This window comes from Chroicocephalus ridibundus, chromosome 6 (assembly GCF_963924245.1).
Source record: "Chroicocephalus ridibundus chromosome 6, bChrRid1.1, whole genome shotgun sequence".
In the NCBI taxonomy this organism is placed as follows: domain Eukaryota; kingdom Metazoa; phylum Chordata; class Aves; order Charadriiformes; family Laridae; genus Chroicocephalus; species Chroicocephalus ridibundus.
Genome location: NC_086289.1, coordinates 42,414,255 through 42,433,753, shown reverse-complemented (window position 1 = coordinate 42,433,753; position 19,499 = coordinate 42,414,255). Strand labels below are relative to the sequence as shown.

General features: G+C 45.3%; 1 long non-coding RNA gene across 17 annotated transcripts in view; it reads left to right on the top strand.

The window, feature by feature from the left end:
• LOC134518019 (uncharacterized) overlaps nucleotides 1-19,499 on the top strand; it is a 96,658-nt gene that overhangs the window by 68,894 nt on the left and 8,265 nt on the right. For 16 of the 17 annotated variants that reach the window (XR_010071830.1, XR_010071825.1, XR_010071823.1 and 13 more), the window contains 2 exons: nucleotides 18,168-18,334; nucleotides 18,924-19,077. This is a non-coding gene — a long non-coding RNA (uncharacterized LOC134518019). Of the gene's footprint in view, nucleotides 1-18,167; nucleotides 18,382-18,923; nucleotides 19,078-19,499 lie in introns of all 17 variants that reach the window. The other variant, XR_010071818.1, reaches the window with a different exon arrangement.

Below are 19,499 nucleotides of genomic sequence, written 5' to 3'. Positions count from 1 at the left end.
TTGAAATTGCACATATTAAAGAAGAACATAGCGTTTCTTTGATTTTGTTTGATGTTCTTTGTCTGGTTTTGTATGACAGTTGGGATTATGTGACCTTCTTGTGGCTGTAACACTTGTCAGTTCATTTAAATCAACGTTTTAATTTATTATCACGAAGTTTGTTGGTTTGTTACTGGTAATGCCTGGAAGGAAAAGCTGCAGTGTGAACTCACCTATAACGCTCAATGTTGGAGAAATTACACAGAACGCAACCACAGATTGCCAGGTTCACAAGCACTCCAGTTTGTCTATCTGTCTGTCTGTATTTCAGAGATGATTTTTAGATTGTTTTTCATATCATGATGCAAACGTAAAGTAAGCCTTTTTTGGCAAAGTATGGAAGTGACTTAGAAGTGTAAGAATCTATTGAGAAGTGTATTTGAAAATCTCAGCCATTCTCAGGGCAACTGTGAATGAAACCAATTTTGCACAAGCTTGGGGAGAATTGTGAAGATGGGCATCTTGGAAGGAAAACAGAAGGAAAACCTGCAGGGATATAGGGCAGGCGGATTCCTGGGGCCAGTGAATTAGAGACTTACAAAGCCACCTTGTTCTTTTCCCGGTTTCAGTGGGCTTTCATTTAACAAAGAAAGTAGCTGGAAAAATTACCCAGAAATATTTGACCTTCAAAAAGGCCTCTAAGGCACAATTACCTGATGTTCACTGAACTGGTTCACGTGGTTCCCACTCTAAATGACTTTCTAGGTTCACCCATGTGTGGAAAGGGGTCTGATTATATGGAGGAAGGCAAACGAGAAAAGAAACTTCAGGAAGGAGAGAAACACACCAGGGAATTTTACTGGTTGTGTTTGCTTCTAAGGAAGGAAAGGGCAAATAAATGTAGCCAACTTGAAGTAGCTTTTTGTCTTTGAACTTCAAAAGAAAGTAACATAGGAGAGATGTGGGGTATCAGTAGCATTCGATATAAGCTGTTTCATAGAGTTAGGTAGGAACTGCAGAATACATCGTACTTAGCTTTCTTAGCCAGACGACAAATTCTTTTTTTGCCTCAAGTACAACAAAAATATAACAAAAATCCTGTTTTCCCCCATGTCTTTTCTTTCCTTCTGCTGATGGTTGCCCTGCACACAGATCAGCTGGCTGTCTGGCCACCAGTGTTCACGCCAGGGTCCGGCCATGCCCTCTCTGCAGTAGTTTCAGCTCTTCCCGCTGCATGCTCCTGACATGGGAGCACAGCAAGTGAGTTATCTGGGGCTGCAATCTCTATTAGGCTTTAGGGAAAATACTTTTTTAAGAAAATAAATTCCATGGTTGGCACAAAAATGCCTCTATCATGCACTCTTTTCAGTGGCAGGTATAACCAGGAGCGCATAAAATAGTTTACTATTGACTTAAATAGTTTAGTATTGGCAGAGACACAAAGCAGCATTTTACGTGCTGGCCCTCTGCTCTGAACTGCTCGCAGAATTGCTTGGGTGCACAGAGACGGGCCTTCGTACAGTGCAAAAACAGCAACACCTGAAAACTTGAAGAATTCTTGAAACAAGGGGATTGGATTTCCATCTTTGATGAGAGAACACAGCGTGCAATAGGAAGTACATTTATATGGAAGCAAAATATTTCAAATAATCTTGGAACTTAAAGACTTTCGTGAACAAAAGCGAGTAGTCAGTACCCCTTCAGTCTGCATTATCTAACAGGAGGAACAAATTCTCTGAGGCAGGGTAGAAACACAAGAGCATCAACGTGATGATTGTACCACTAAAGCAGTTTTTATTTATTTGACCGAGTATTTTTGTGGAAAAAAAAAAAATCAGATTTCACATTTGAGATAGTGGCCTGAAAATTGAAATTCTAAATCCAGGCAGGTAGCAATCAGAATTTTTGAGTACTCTAGTCTTTCAGTCTTGCTTTTTAAAACAGCAGTAACCTCCAGTATCCATGGGGCATCATTGGGGCATATGATGTCTTATCTAGGAAAAGAAATGGCTTTTTGAAAAATCTTCTTATTTAGGCTTCTTCTTTTATTTACAATGTACTCTGATTTTTTTTCCTTCCTCCCCAAAACTGAGGCAAGTCCTGCTCAGAGTTGCTCCTGCATTTGATGGAAAACAAACACAGGCGCTTTAAGATTGCCTCAGCCTTTATGAGCGCTTATTTGTTATCTGTTCTGGTTTTCCCCCAAAGGACAATTTTATTCCAAGTTCATGAGCTCGTGCTGAAAAACAGTAAAATATTTCCAAAGTCCCAAAATTCTGTGGAATCTTGAGTCTAACGCTTTGGATTCAAATTTAAACTCGGCATGTTCACCCCATGTAGCACCTTGTGGAGCAACCTCGTGTCAACAAGAAGGGTGCAGTCGTTCCAGCCTTTGGGGGCAGTTAGATCAAAAGTGCATGGTGATTGAGGAGAGCGCTCAAGCACGTGGTCACGACAGCTCTATGACAGCTCTCAGGCTCCCTCTGACAGCAGCCTCACTGGAAGGCCAGTTTGGTTTCAGCTCCTAGCAGCATAAATATGTGATGATGTGGAGTTTGTCAGGCTCGTGCCTCCTCCTTTTGGAGGCTGAAAAATGTGTACACGTCCGTGCTCCTGAATTCATCTCAGTTCTGGCAATTTGTTTGCCTGATCCTTAAATTTATGTGTTCGTTTTGGCCTACACTGAGTGCACCAAGCTCTGCCAAGCCCACAGCTGAGCCGATGGATGCCTTAACTTACTGGAGAGACTGTGTGGAAGTTTCCTGCCTTCCTGCAATGTCTGCTGCTTGTTAACAGCTGATCCCAAAAAGGAGCTGACAGAAGGGCACCGAGGAGCATGGCTTTACAGAAATGCACTCCCTGCATTTCTGACTAAAGGGTATGTGCTGAGTAGTTAAACTACAGCAGAGAGACTGAAATATTTGAGAGGTTTCTGCTGGAGCCTGCTTTTAACTCTCTGTAGCCCTGTTTGGAAAAAGCCTGTAGTTAGTACATGCTTTTAGCTTGAATTTGCACTTCTTCAGTCTGGGAGGAAGAATGGAAGAAATGTTCTGAGACCAAATTCCATGTACGTCTTCTGCCATCTGCTAATAGCATGTGCGAGCAGCCCTGCTGCCAGAAACCGAGGAACAAAGATAACATCGTTGTGGAGAAAATTGCACTGCTCTGAAAATGAGACTTGTTCCAGATGACTTGATAGCTCAGCACCCGCTGGGGCCGGGTCTGGGGCCAAGCTCTGCTCACCGGCACTTGCATAGACCCAGGGTAACATCGCTCAAAGCAGCATGAGCCCATACAGGGGCAACATTGTTCCTGTGAGCCTAAAGAGCAAGTAAGTTTTATAGTCCATTTAGTATCATGGCCTTGTTGGAATCCCAGAAATGAAATTATTTAGGGCAGGAAGAAGGACAAAAGCTGAAGAGCTTCTCCAATGAAACCACATGCAGGCAACTTGCAGAAAAAAAATGTGGGGAGTTCTGACAGCAGTGAAATGCCAAGGAAACAGTCGGAGTTAACTGTCCCATGTCTCTTTTTGCATCAAGTCTGATTTATGCGGCGCACGTGTCAGTGCACCCTTTAACGCTGGGACAATGGCGACAGGATCCGAGCTGCCCCAGTCCCACAGTGTGAGTCCCTGCGGAGCGGTCAGAGCTGCTGCCTCCCTCCTGCTGCACAGTGGGTACACAGGGCAAGGGGTAACTCTGAAAACCCAGATTTACAGGTGAATTCTGAGCTGTAATGCAGTCTCTCTCCTCACCGTGCAGCTGGCACAATAAAGTCAACCACACAGAGAAATTCTGTGCAGTTCCGTTCTTCAGACCCCCCTGCTGTGCACTGGTTTGCAATGGCTGGGTAACAGATGAGGCTGGTTGTCAGGCAGGAAAACGATGAAACATAAATCATGCGAGACATGCAGGTAATATGGCAAAAAAGGTCTAAAAATGATGACAGGATTTTTGTTTATTTGATACAGCCTGTTAGAAAAGACCCTGGTAAATAACACTGTCTGTAATTCTGCCCGTGATATTTCAGAAAAATGTTATTAGTTGATCTCAGAAGTGTTTAAATTCCAGTGTGGAGCTGGTACAGGGACAGGCTGGTTGCTCTGACAGTCTTCTCGAAGGCAGAACAAAGAGGAAGAAGATCTGCATTTTGCCTTAGCAGACGGGAGTGTATATTTATGCCATTACTGCTGGAGCAGCAGGGACATGAAATACAAGGAGGATTTCTGCCTAGCTCATACTTTTTCTGTGGCCCCCTTTTCTGCTTGGAAATCTTCCTTTGTTTTTCAGTGGCATCTGTAGCGCTGGAAACTGGCACGGAGTTTCCCATTTGATGTTATATTATGAAATATTTAATAACATTTTTAGGAAGGGAGGGGAGCTATTTATAAACGCTCTTGCGTCTTTCATGTTTCTTATTTCCCTGTTGGTGTTAGAGTAATTGTATTTGTGACAGTGCTAGATGAATGCAGGAACGGTGCGAGCTGGAGTAATGTGGTTGCAGCAGGTCTCCACGGTGTGATCTAACACACCGGCCCTGGCTCTGTGCTCCCCGGACACCCCGATCTCTGTGTGGGTTGGGCAGCAATGATGTATGTGCAGGGAATGCAGAGTTTCTACCAAGGATGTGTAAGCTGCTGGTTCTTGCATCACTCCTAAAATCCTAATATAATAAAATAATGAAATCCTAAAATAGTATTACAGAGTTTCTCAGGAAAGTGTTTACATGTGTTATTACATGTCTTGATGAATCGCACATTCCTTCTGACCTACAAAAACTTCTCTGGCTGAAGTTCTCTCTGTGGGAGATGCAAATTCAGCATTCCTAAACGGTGGCATTTTCTTCTCATCAAAGCCAAATGGTCTGGTGACAAGACGGCACCAAGCAAGTCTCCCAGATCTGAAGAAGACTTTATTTTTTATTCAAAACAAGCAGTCATGTCCCTGGAGGGGTGAATTCTTGTGTCTACTCTTCTTCCCCTCGGTGCTGAGAAGTTGTCTTTTGAAGGGCCCCAACCCTTTATCCCACCAAGCCCCAGGTCTGCCGGCAAGCAAGGGACAAGGCAGGCAGGTGGAGAGCCGGTGGTATGCATGAGGGGCATGGTGGGAATGAGTGGGGCCAGGGGATCGTAGGAGAGGGAGCAGCTGCCACCATGGATGGAGCCTGGGAGGCCAGTGTAAATGTCAAGCGGCAAAGAAAGAAGGCAAGAAATGGCACAGCAGTGGAGAAAGAGGGAAAGGAGAGGGCAAGGAGGAGGGGAAAAAGGAGCACTGTAGTCTTGAGGTGAGGACAGGCGCCGAGAAAAGGAACATGGTCATTATGACATGAAAACTGTTCTCTGTTGATGTCATCCAACCTTTCAGGCTTCACCTCTCCTTTCTGTGCCAAGGCTTTGCCATTCCTCCTCTCCTAGAATCTGTCCCTAGTCCTGCTCCTGGGCTCACTTACCAAAACTGAAAGGACATGCTGTGCCACTGGTCAAATGCACATCCATCTCTGAATCAGGCTTTTCTTCATCTATCTACCGCCTACTTAATACAAGTAAAGGCAAAGGAGGCTAAAGGATATTAACAACTGTTGAACTGCCCGCAGTAAATCTGTAAAAACCAGTAAATCTGCTGGTTTGAAAACCAATATAATGGCAGAGTATACTAGGTGTGCAGCTCTTCAAAAGTAAACATCCATTTACAGCAGGATCATAAAAATCTTTGAGGCACTCAACAGCAAGTTGCCTGTGGCTTTTCCCCCTTGTATCTTCAGGAGTTATTGCTCAATGAGGGAGTATGTGGTGTTTTGTGTCAACCGAGAGGTAATTGTGAGCAGCTACTTAAATAGCCCTAAATTATGTTTAGAGAAGGCTGTTCCCTGAAAGCAGCTAGAATCTGTGAATAAACATATTGCCACAGGTGACCACCTGATCTGTGCATACGGGCCTAAAAAAAGCCCGTTTGCTAAGTTTAAATAGCTCAAAATAAAGCTGAGCAGACACCAGACGCCAATAGCTGTGCCTGCTCCCTGCACGCTCCCAAAAGCAGCATTGTACGCGGGCTTTGCAGGGGGGAGAGTGCAGTTCAGGTCCTTGCGGCATTGCAGATGACCACATAATGTTTAGCCAGCCCGTAATGCACTCCTGAGGGGACCAGCGGGCTTAAAATACAGGCCTGTAAATACCACACAGACAAAGAAAGATGAAGAAGCGACTAGGCCCCATGAACGGCGGGGATGGAGAAACCCAACATCTTATTTTGCTTAATCCTTTTGCAAACACACTCAATGTCTGCCCAAGTCCGGTGGCAGCTCCTGCCTTTGCCAGCGTCGCCCCCGCAGCTCCCTGGGGATGGGGTGTCCCCCCCCAGCCCGGCACTGCCTTGGCCTCCAGGTCACCCCGGTGAGCGATGCCCAGCGGCTCTGAGACCTTGTGGGGCACCTGAAGATGAGCACTCACTTTCTCTGGATAGGGTCTCTCTCTCCACCAAAGGTGCCCACCCAGGAGCCAGGAACATGGCTTAGGCAGTCCCCCGTCCCCACCAGCCATGCCTGAGCATCGGGAGGATCTGGGGGACCAGCAGTACAGTCACTCCACAGCTCAGCCGTGTCTCCGGGAGGTAGGACTGGGTGGCAGAGCCCGCTCTAGCCTCCTAGCAAAGCTTGGTTCAACCCCATCCTGCTTGTGTGTGCCACCAGCCTGGAGAGGAGAGGGCTGGGACCTCCTCGGCTCTGCTGAGCCCACTGAAGGCAATGGAGGTCAGCGAGACGTGGGGGGACATGGAGAAAACAGTGGCCTCCGGCATTTGTCTGCAGCAGTTGGGCAGTGAGTGGCGAGTGGGGCTTGGGCAAGCAGGGCTCAGTCCACAGGACCCAGCTTCCAGCTTGGCTGCGGCCCTACGCTGCCAGAATTTTTGAAAGAGAAAGTCCGTGACGGAGGGGACAAATGTGAAGCTGTTTAACGTCTGTGAGGGTTGAAGAGTTCACGGTGACAGCTGAGATGACGCTGGGCCCGGCTGCAGCCCTGAGCCCTCCCCGCTCCGCCGACCTTCTCCTCTGCCTGGAGCAAGTGCCCAGCTGCCTCACCCCGCCATTAACCACGTGTGGCTTCAGCGTCACTTAAAATTAACAGCTATGCACAAAATCAACACATAATTATTATATATTATTACAGGGAAGTGCAGTAGGTCTAGAAATAAACTCTGTGCCTTTTTGAATTAACCTGGCAGCTCTCTGAACAGCTAGAAAAACCCCCAAACTTAATATTTGTGGTAGTCAGTCACATTTTCTTCCTCTTTGTTCTTTTTTGATCAATGGTTGCTTTCAGCATGCCTTGTGCACAGCCGCAGGAGGAGGCACGCTCAGAGCCCTGGCCCCCTTCCCTGGGACGCCGAGGAGACACCAGCTCCACCATCACTCCTCTGGGCGGGTGACAGTGACACCAGTTGTCTCGCAAGAAGCTCCTGGCATCTCCCCATACAAGTCAGGGTCACCCACCAAAATGAGGATGAGCTGTGCTACTTGGAGCGATGGCTGAGCTTGCCCAGCATTAGGCTATACCAGTCTATTGTCACGCACACAAAAAGTCCAGAATTTGGTCAGCTTTCAAATTTTTATTTTTATTTTTTTGACACTTTTAAAAGAAGTCCTTAGGAATACAATTTAAAATAAACCGTAGGCAAAACTTTTTTTGTAGCAAACTTTTAAACAGATTTTACAGAATTGTTTTAGAGCAATTGTGGAGGTAACTTAGGAAAGAAATATAGATGGAAGGGAAAAAACAGTATATCCATTCAAATAATAATAAGTTGGGAATAAGAATAAAGGTAAGTTTTAGAGAAATGAGTAACGCATACCAGAGAGATGGAGCATTGGCACCAGTCCTCTGAATGATCAGAGTTTGTTGGGGTCTTCAGTCTGGGCAGCCCTTGCACCTGGAAAAGCCGTAGGCTATGGCAGCAGATGGGGGCCAGTTTCAGATGGGTGCGGAGCTGTGCTGGTCTGTGTTACACAGGCTGCACTGGGGCTCGGGGCTTTCAGAGCCCTGCTGTCTCCTGCTTAAGGCTCAAAGGGACGCCAGTATCACCTCGGGCTAGAGGGAGAAAAAGTCCCGTTGCCTCTTTGCTACACAAAACCCAGAAAGATGACTCACACCTGAAATGTGAGGGGTTTCCTGACAACTTCCAAACAATCACTTCATTTCATGCCTGGACATCAATCAGTGAATTTCCAAGACAATAGGAAAACAGAGACAGTTACAAATCAAAATATCTGGTGTTTCCTGTGCACGACATAGAAGCTTTCAGCAGAGCTTCGTGCGCATTCCACCAGATGGGAACAGGTACTGTGGGACTCTGTCACCGGCTAAAATCTGTGCCATCAGAAGACAGCTGAATCTCTAGTTGGAACTTTGTGAAACTATAATGAAAAACAAAGAATACCAGAACACAGTTAACATCCAGTGAAGGCGCAGGCGTGAACCCAATGTGCTAAGACAGTCACTGCCTACATAAGGATACTATTCAGTGGGATGTCTTTTCTGATGCTATTCCTGAGACCAGAGACCCACGACGTTAGAGTCAGCGTATGAAAGCAGATCTGTCTCCCTGCTTGTTTACACAGACTCTCACATCCGTGAGTGTCAGTGATCACTCGGAGCAGTGGCTCTAAATATCCACAACCAGCACCACATCCTACTTTCAGAGAAGTGTTTTGAAACAGTCATCCAGACTTTTCAGCGAGGAGCGACTATTAGCAGAAGGGGAATAGCAACACAAAATTAGAAAAAAGCAAGCCATGGTGGAACAGGTAGGCTACCTGAATCTTGAGCTGCATGTCAGAGATTTATTGTGCTCTTAATGGAGTCTCAGCTACGTTTCTGCAGGCAGAAGGCCTAGAGAGTGGATAGGTTTCAATGGCTGTGTACTTCTCATAGGTTTAGTCTTAGGGTAGCAGCTGTAGCTATCTCAGCAACAGCAAGGCCACGTGGTGAAGAGCTGGATCCTTCATGCATTCTTTGAACACAACCCAGAGGCATTTTTTGCTGCCTTATGCTCACTGGGTCCCTCCTAGAGATCAGTCTTGTTTTTCTTCCATGGCTTCTCTATAATTATAGAGCGTGAAGCCAGTAAATGGGATACAGGATTGCTGCTGGCCAGTTCCCTGGGCTGAAGACGTGCAGGCGGAGGCAGGGTTGTTCATACTGACTCTAGTGAAGGACGGTATTCAGTTCCTTAGTAAATCTATCATGGTGCAGTGAGACGATGATTCATGTGCAGTGCTGGACTGAATTGCACGCCCAAAGCGTTCACAACCACAGGCTGCCTTCCTGTCTTGGAGGCTGCTGGCCCTAAAGCAGGAACAGACGAGTAGGGGACACAGCAGCCTCTGAAAAGCCACACTTTATAGTCTAGTGTACGATGTAACACAAACCATACTGCGTCAGACCGAAGCCGCTGCTAGTCTGGTGTCCTCTCTTCCAATGCAGCTGCAAGCAGATACCTGCAAAACCGTAAGAAAAAGGCAAACATATCTGCTGTTTTCCCCCTGCTAATCTTCCAGCCTTTAATATTTTCAGTTCAGGTGATTTTATGAGCTGGTTGTGGTCTCTGGTAATTCCCACAGTCTCTGTTCTGCGTACTTGTCCATTTTCCCCTTGACTCCCTGAGAAATTTTTGCATGTTTTTGCAAATGCCCTTTGAAAAGCATTCTGCAGGGCGAGTGCTGCTGTGTGAGGAATGACCTCTGATTTGCTTTGAACCTGGTTCTTATGATCCTTTGCTCTTTGTAGACACCCTTATCCACCCTGTTCGATGGCTTCCAGTATGTTGCCTTTCTCTGAATCTTTTCGAGTTCCAATGTACCTGTTGGAGATGAGGTGACCAGAACTGCTCAATGTGTGGCTGAACCCTGGATTTGTACCCTGCCATAATTGTCTTCTGTTTTGGTCCACTTTTGGTCCCCTAATAATTGCCAGTGTTAAATTTGTTGGGTTTTTTGACCACTGCAGAGCAGTGAGCTGATGTTTTCACACTACCTAGCACAAGCTCAAGGCCTCACTCCTGCCTGCTAATGGTCAGATATTTTTTTATACGTGAAGCTATAATTTTTTCTAGTTATATCACTTTACAGTTATATACATTAAATATAAATTGCTGTTGCATTGCCCTGTACTCAGTTTTGCTGGGGTCTTACACATTTCTTCATAGACAACTCTTGCTACTGCAATATATTGAAATTAGTGCTAGTAATCTTTAATGTGCTGGGCTGTAAGCTGCACTGAGTCAGGAGCTGCTGGAAGTCCTGTTCAGCATTTTCCCTCCAGGGTTAGCAACATCCAAGAGGGTCAAGGCAGGAAACTGTAGATGGTTACAACATCACTCATCTCAGTTTAATTTACTGTCAGATGTAAATCAATGCCCTATCACTGTGATAAAAATCCCTGTGATCTCTGCAGTGGGTAAAGCTGTTTGGTCAGGCCAAGTAGCTGATTTTAAACCAGTCACTAGAATCCCCTTTTTCACCAAAGCAGGTGATTTTGTAATCACTGTAGATACTAGATCCCACCAGGAAATCATTATTCTATAACATTAGCCGCAACGCCAAATTTACTTTGGCCTTTGCTAGAGTAAATGAGGGAGTTGTTAGTTTGCTTCATTCTCACATCACAAACTGCAGTGACACATAACGAACAAAGCTCAGTTTCTTTGCATTGCTATGCGAACAAAAAAGATTAGAGTAGCATCTTTTTCAAGAATGATGAGCAGGCATCTTTACTTAGATGAAGACGGGAAGTCTTGTGGTTAGACACCCACTTACGAGCCACAGGATTTGGCTTGTTTCCAGTACTGAACAGATTTTTTCTATTATCTTTGAGCCCCAGCTTCCCCATTCAGGAATTTTGTGAAGTTCAAGTGATTCGTATTTCCTAAATTGATTTCTCTCTTCCTCCTCTAACCATTTGGGCTGACTAGGCATGTTCTTCTTCTCTCGCAACAATTAGATTTAAATGAGTCAACCTGGAAGAAATCAGTAGCACAGGATGCACTAGCTTTTACTGAGGGAATACCCCTAAGTGCATGCATTTAAAGAATTAGAGTTTAATTGTGGTGTTACGGCACTGTCCATGTACAAGGTCAACTTCACTTCTCTCAGCTGACACAAATCTGTTCAGTTCAGAAAAAACAGGGACTCAGCAGACAACCGCTGTGACCATACTCATTTTCCTCTTGGGTAGGGATACACAAAGTTCCTGTGAAGGAATGACGAACATGCGCTTCGCCTGGTGCATTACAGCAGCTTTCCAAGGATCAACCCACGAAAACAAAAGAATTCATGAGACAAATACCATGAGCCTCTAGACCCCTCACTTATTCCCAGGAAACTTTAATACTGACATACATAGTGATGAGAACCTGCTTTTCATTCCTCCTGGCACATCCACTGAAGGATATGATTCAGAGATGGCCTCCTATTGTGGACAGGATGGCATTTCTTAGCTTTCACAATAACCAGACATTAAAATATAGATGACTGTACCAGAGCAGCCCTTTTATTTATTTTTTTTTGAATGGCAGTGATAACATTTGGCACATACTTCACGTTTCCAAGAAAAAGCCCTTGTTGCATTACCACAGAACAGAGTACAGCATGTGCTTCCCCTTCCTCCTGATGTGCCCATTTGCCACCACACTGTGCAGTGCAGGGCAGGCGCTTGCAGTGACTCTGGGTACTGCAGGGGGGAGAAATATCCCCAAAAGGCTGTTGGCGCCATATACTCAATGCCTCCACATCAGCAGACATGGGTTAGTGACAAGACAGATAAAAGAATAAGGCCCAAAGTTGGCAGACGCTCAGTGCAACCACTGAAGATGTCTGCTTTCAGTACCTGAATCTGGTTGGCTTTTTTAAGGAACAAAAAATCCTGTCGGTAGTAAACAACTGAAGTTACCACACAGAAAAAGAAAAAAACCCAAACAGCAATCACCTAGTCAAGTGTTTGGGATGGAAAATCTTAAAAGTCTAGCTGAGATGGACGCAGCGTGTCTCCTGCCTGGAATACCTGGGAGTGTTTGTTGGTAGCGTGCCTGATCATGTACTGCTGGTCGGACACGGGGCCAAGCCCACAGCTGTTCCCCCGCCAGCTGCGTGATCCCTGTCCCTCCTGGGCTGTGGGAGAAGTAGGTGACGCCTGGGTGGGACAACTGCCAGGCATTAGGAAAGACCACTTACGCCTATGGTTCATTTCCCAGGCAAGGCATACCTTGTTCCCAGGTGCAAAGCACTGATTGCAGCCAGCATGTCCACCGCCGCACTGTGACTGTTCTCAGGAGTGTGCTACAGCACTTCACGGTGGTGCGGGACCACCGAGGGGGACTGTGAAAGCCAATCAAGCAAATCAGGTGAATTGCACCAAAGTTTCTGGGGGGAAGGAATTTTGCTGCACTGTTAACCATCCATACCTCAGAGCCATTCTTTGCAGTGAGGCAATGTGGGCAGGCAGAGCAGCATTCATGTACGGATCGTGTAGGTCCCTTTGGTATGCCAGAGGTGAAACACATAAATGGAGAAAGAGAGACTTGCAACTCAGTCACAGGGCTGAAAAGGCAGGTCCGGATTCTGCCACAGCTTTGACTTGCAATCTAACAGAGTCCATCCATTTCAAGGGGCAGAACTCAAGCTTTTCATATTTCAGCTTTATGAATGCTAGGCAGTGTTTTTGCCACATTTCATCTGTCAGATTTCTCAGTTTTATCCACTTACCATTATAGTAGACTAAGCCCCTAATTTTACTGCCTTTCCTCGCTTGTAACTGGGTGACAAGGAGATCAGCTTCAAAGAGGCCTTGTGAAGAGGAGGGTGATAATAGCTGTGAAGTGCCCTGTCTGGTACAGTCCCAAATGAAAGACAGGATGGCTGTGCAAGGCATTATAAAGTCTTTGCAAATTAAGATAATAACAAGGCAGGCCCGTATCTTTTGCTAGCCTGTGAGATTCAGAATCACTGCTGCTGAACAGCATTTCCATGGCAGGAACCTGCACCAGCTGCTACAGCCACAGATCAGTCCTTCAGCTGATACCAAGGCACGGGTTGCGCTCCAGTTCTTAGACTCCTTCACCTCTGTATCACCAGGATTTCTTCAGCACACTCATTAACAGCTCACACATACCTACCACACCTTCCAGCACACGCCTCTGCATTCCTTGCCCTGTTCCAAGACATGGACTCGTGCTCTCGGAGCTCACGTTCGCTGTCTGTCTTATTCATGTGGTCCTACGAAGTGCTGTTAAGCTGTGGTCATGATGAATTTAGCCCATGGTAACCCTGTCCTTGCAGATCAAGGGTAGAATATCCTGTCACCTAACCGGTACTTTGGGGAAGTATTTTACAACTTACATAAAGAAAAAAAGTGCCAGAAGTACCTGATCTATAGTGACAACCTCCGGACCTTACTACACATATAACACAAATTAATGTCCGTCACTTAATGCATTTTTGTCTGTGCTCTGACCTGTGACTGGAACTTTCTCCCAGCTTTATAAAGCTTTTCCTGCCATCTCTTACATTTACCAAGTCTCCAGTTCACAAGTGCTGTTGGTATTTCCAGCTCTCAGAGTTTCTGTGACAGAGACAGCTCTGTCTTCCAGGGGAGGCAGTACCTGGTAGCTCTGACGGAACAAGCCGGGGGGTCACAGCACCCGACCTTGACTCTGGACCATGGCACAGGCCAGCCAAAAAATAATCCCACCTCCCCCCCCTTCTCGTTCTTATGTGGTGCAGCAAATCAAAACCTCAGATCAGCACAAATCCTATTGTTGCTTGATTTGCAGTCTAGAAAAAAAAACCCGAAATCAAGCTCCTCATTTCCATACAGCAAGTGGGAACCAGCCGCGCTTGGCAACTTTCAAGCCTTGGCCAAGGGCAAAGGAAATAGTTAATTTATCACTCCTTTGAAACACAGATCCCTCTGCTTCTCACTGGGGCAAGGGAAAGATCTTGAGTCCCTGACTAATGTTAAAGCACTCAGCTTAGGCTGATTTCATTTCCTATTTTTCTGTTCTAGTCTCAAATTTTATGCCTTGGTTTTTAGTTTAATCCTTTATTTTTAAGGGTTACGTGGCATCAACAGCTTCTCAAAACTATTCATTCTGTCCATTACTTAGACTTATTAGCTGTTTACCTAACATGTTACCTGATTATAATTAAAACAGTATTCTGTGTTTCTGTTCTGGAAAGAAAAATCTAAGAAGTGATATGTGAAGAAGAGTTTGTTAGATTTGTATGGTAGAGAAGGTGTCCCCAGGCTCTGGGTGGGAAAGATGTCTGACTGATTACCCTCATTTTCTTCCAGGCACCTTTCTGTGCATGCAGGTCCTGCTGACCAGTAGATATGAGGGTCATGACAGGTTAAAGTATATATTTTGAGAATTTCTTTATGGCACATAAGATGTCACTGACAGATTCACCTCAGCCCTTCGCAAAAGCGCTCCGTTTAGGAGAGATGCCTGGGAAGAGGGATGGAAACGCAAACAGGGCTCAGAGGCTCTTCGGGCAGAGAAGCCCCCCTTGTGATCCCTGTGCAGGTTTGCAGTCTTGCTGCAGGGCAGGTCCTCTGCAAGCCTTTCCGAGGGAAGAATGACCTGGTGGTGGGAAAAGACTTTTCTCTGAGACTGATCCCAACCCGTGCCTGCTTTGAGGCTGTGGATTTCTTTAGTTGGTTTGCTGCAATACTGTTTTGATTTAGGAAACTGACACACCTTGAGATGTGATATCACTCGTCTGATTAGAGCAGAAACTCTTCTGACCACACACCAGTGCAAGGCTTGCCAGCTCTCTCAGTTTTATTTTCTACTCTCAGCTTTGCAGTCCTACATCCATGCTATATTGGCATACACAACACTGCACTTTAAAAGTGGCCAGTCTGTTTTCATTGAAAAAAAAAAATCCCTCCTTCTGGTATTTTTGCTAGCATCAGTCCCCAGAACACAATCCCTAACACGGGGAACATGTTCCCCACTGATGTGCCAGACAAAAGTTCATGGCTTTGTCTTACTGAAAATGAAGTCTTGATTATTCATGCAGTTCCCAATGAGTCACTCCACACCCTTGAATTATTTCTGACAGATGTAAAATGCCTTCTGCTGAATTCCTGCTCCAAAGAGCCTTTTGCATGACCGGTTTATCAGTCAATGCAAGCAGACTCATGATTTACAGTGCTTCATCATCATGGCATGTGTAATACTAAACATGATGACTAGGGAAACCAGACCCACCTATTTTTTGCTATAGGCTCACAGCTTCCAAAATCTCCCGACAGCCGCACAAGAGGCATTCATGCCAGGCAGGTGTGTGTGCAGGCAGATCCTATGTTACCCGGTGGATTTCAACACAGCTATGCAGATGAAAGAAAACTGATCAGCTGAGGGTATATGAATTCACTCGCAGGGACGATACGGATACTGAAGTACTAACCTGAAGGCCTATTTCTGTCACTTTTCACTTTCTTGCTTTCTCTTTGCTGCCAAAAGTGGGCTTACCACTGCTAAATACTCAGCTGCGGTACAAGTGACGGATGGTCACTGTCCTCGCGTGCGAGCGGTGGAGACCAGACCTTTTCGTCTGTGAGCTAAAGCTCAGCTCTGCTCCCTCAGCCTGACCTTACCTCCTTTAAGCTGGAAGTACACTCTCTGCTGTGTTTACCCACAAACATGGTTAGCACACATCAGTACGCAGTCAAGAGACGCAGATAAACTTTCCTCCACAGCCTGCAGAAGACAGGCCTGGGCTGCTTCCCAGTTGCTCTGTAGCTTCTTCCTGAAATGGGGGGATCCCCGGGCTGGCCTGAGGATTTTCACAGATCTGCTTTCTCCCACAAAGAAAAGCTCTTTTAGGGGCTCCGTCATTCAGGGGACCTTCTCCAAACAGAGAACCTCCTCCAAAGCAAGAAGGCAGTTACAGTGAGGATGCCTTGAGGGGTACCGAAATCTTGGAGCTCCCCCTGTGACCCGACGCTGCTCTCGGGTGCAGCTCCACTATGCGCTGCTCCATACCCACGGTAATTCAGCTGCGAACTTTGAGATAACGCTAACACCGCGAGGTTTAGTCTGGGCAGACGTAATCATTATCGTGCACACGACACTGCACGTGTCTCACAAGAAATGGTGTGATTTCTTATAGAAGGGAGCTCTGCTGAGCAGGTGAGCGCTCACCGTCAGGAAAGACCAGGCAGAAATCCCTGTTGCAGGCACTGGCGACTGCAAGCATTTCAGCGACCTTCCCTAGCAGACGGCCAGTTCTGGCACAATATGAGGCTGGAGACATTACCTCTGCAATGTGAGATTTTAGGCTGGGATTCCACATTTTTTCTCCTACGGAAATCTCTGTCACTGCAAAACACAAAAGCAGTATCCAAACCCATGGTAAGCAGTCATTTTAGCAATTCCGAAATCTATTATTCATCTGGCTAATTAAAAAAACCCCTCCTCCTGTCTTTTTATTCACAGATGGTCATGATGATACCTTTTTGTTAAATAATTGGTCATTTTTGTGTCAGGTTTGACATGTTTTAGGGAGTTAAACTGAGTGTCTTGTTCAAGGAAATCTCTAAGTGAGATACAAATCTCTGTGCATCTGTGAAAGACTTCAAGGTTTGTGCAGATGACCAAGTACATGTTTTTAAACATATATTTTACTAAGTTAAAGGTATCTACACAGGCTGTTAGTAGAGGCTGATCTGTCGTCTCTCTGTCTTGTCAGTAGACCCACTGGATTCTGACAGCTGAATAGAGGCTATTAGAACTGCCAGGTTTTGTCAGACTTTTGTCATACTCCCTAGATAATTCAGTCTTATGCATTTCAAGCAGCTTCAGTGGGAACACGACCAAACCTTTGATTTCCCCCCTAAATTCTATGCTTCTCTTTCTAAGAAGGAGGATTATTCCCACAGTAATAACCCTTTGCATTGTGGGGAGTCAGCGTAACACAGTGCTGTGTTAAGGAGTGCCCGGGTTTGCGCCGACTCCTCAGGCTAGGAGCAGCTCTGCAAAGGTTCTGGTATTAACTCCCCACCCTCAGGAAGGTTACAGAGGATAATGCCACAAGTTTTGCAGGAATAAAGAGCCTTTTTCTTGCTTTTCTAAGGAGGATCTATGCTAGAATAAGCAAACAAAAATTGGACCTGATTTCACATCCCTCTGCTCCCACAGCTATCCTCACTGGAGTCAGTAACTCTGCTCCTGTGGACATATGAGGTGGTATAATGACTCTTAACTATTCATTCTTAAAGGAGAAGTGTTATTTCTGCATGTAACTATGACCTGTTTTTTAATTTTGCTATATATACCAGTTTACTCTTCGAAGCACATCTATGAATCCTTTGAAATGCATGTGATGCGGAGCAAATGATCAGCCCTTAGAGGCATATTTAGAAAGTTCTAGTTTTGTTTATTTTACATGTTGTCTCTGGCCATATTATCATTGATGATTTTCCACAGTAGCTTTCAAAGTAATGTTGGTTTGTCTCAATATTCAACATTGCTAAAAAGAACTTAAAATGTCAAATGCAAGAACAGTTGTTTGTTTTTTCTCACTACTGCAGCCTAATACATATTTGAACCATGAGCCATCCCATTACAGCTTCTGAAGTCAAAGTAAAGCTGGATAGTTTATAGCATAGCACAAACATAGCCTGTAAAGATAGAGAAGTATCTTTCATAAATCCATGGCATGCAAATGGAGGGACCTTATCATATTTTCTCATTGTATTTTCAGCACGTGCTTGCTTTTGTTTCAAAGGCACTTGAAAATAAAATCGTTTGGGTTGAGAGATTGGTTTGGGATGAGATAGTAACCTGCAGTCGTAATGGACAGGTCTTTTATTATGCTGCTTACTTTCTAAATTATCTTCATCAGAGCTTTTCCTTAAACAGTTAATTATCTTTGCTCCTCTCTGCTCCCCAGACTTCTCTAATCAGTGGGGACTGAACTAGGTTTGTAAGTGGATTCTTATGCAAATAAAAAAAATTTGTTGCTGGAGCAGAAACAACTTTTCCTTCCCTGTAGCTATACCATAGTAATTTTATAAATTTTATTTTTCTGTAAGAGATCATTTTATTTATTGTAGCTGAAGTAATACTAATAAACAATTTATATTTAAGCACTATATGTACATATCATAATTCTGTTTATTTATTTGCTTGTAGAGCTTTTTGCCCAACCTCACCCGAGAAAGGAAACCGATTTATAGAAAATCCAGAATAAGATATTGTTTCAACTGGAAAAAAGAATTGGGGGACACGCCACCATCAGGCTGTAAAACTGATCCACCCAAGCTCAGGCCCAGCTGGGAGAGGGACGGCCCTTCTGCAAGGTCAGCTCAGACAAGTGGCCTTTCACCACTGTTCACTCATGCAGAAGGTGATGCAACAAAACTGCCTTTTCCGTGTGCCTCCCCTGCTTTATCCTATCCCGGAACATCCTCTGTGCACCAGGAGCAGGGAGCTCGCTCTGGCACATTTTGGGTGGAAGCTCTCTCTACGCATTAGAGTCCATATAATAATTATATCAATATATTATTATAATATTATATGTTAATATGTAATTATATTAATGAATAGGATTCCTCAGAGATCATAATCTTCTCAGATAGTAGAAGTGATTGCCACCAAGGAGTCTACACCTAAATGCCCCTACCCTAAATGCCGCTGAAGGTATCCTTTGAGCGCACTAGGAACCTCAGCACCCTGCTCTCAACTACACAAGCTGTAGAGAAGTAAAGTAAGACAAGCTGAAGACAAGTAAATTCTACCTTTCAAGTCCAGCTTATGCTGCCTGAGCACACAATTTTATAGGAGAAAACTAGGATATGTGATTAGAGGCTAATACCAACTTCTCACTGTCCCAGACTGCAACAGCAGTTATTTTGTGGTGACAGCTTGTTCCTTCCATGTATTGCTCAGAGATGGATCCTCTTCAGAAACATATTCCCTGCCTGAACAGAACAAAGGTCTGTGTCGTCTTCTTCAGGAGCAACCCCTGTTCAACTGGGATGCCACAGATTTGCCTCTGGGGCCAACCTGAGCTGCACTAGAACGTGGAGGAGGCTGGTTTCAGGTAAGACAGCACGTGCAGTTTGCATACTTGTGGGGTTGTTGACTGCCAGACTTCCATGTGGAAGTCACACCAGGAAGGAATGCATTCCGAAGGGAATTCTTACAGCACCTTCCACAGGGGCTCGCACAGCTGCACGGAGACAGATACGGAGGCAGGTAACTGGTGTCTTGGACATTCAGGAGGATTTTCCCAGAGCTCCTCTGGATTCAGGTGGTAGACTCTAGAGGCTATGTTGCCCATCACACTTTTTCCTCTGAGGTGTCCTCTGCAGTAACTAACGTGGTAGCCAGGTTTTCTGTTCTTGGTCCCTTCTCATGGGCCTGCCCAGGGAATGAGGGGCTCTGGTCCACCCTTTGGCCACCTGTCATGTCAGGGCCAGCCTACCTGAGGAGCTTGCTTTTATTCTTGATGCAATGGTGGCA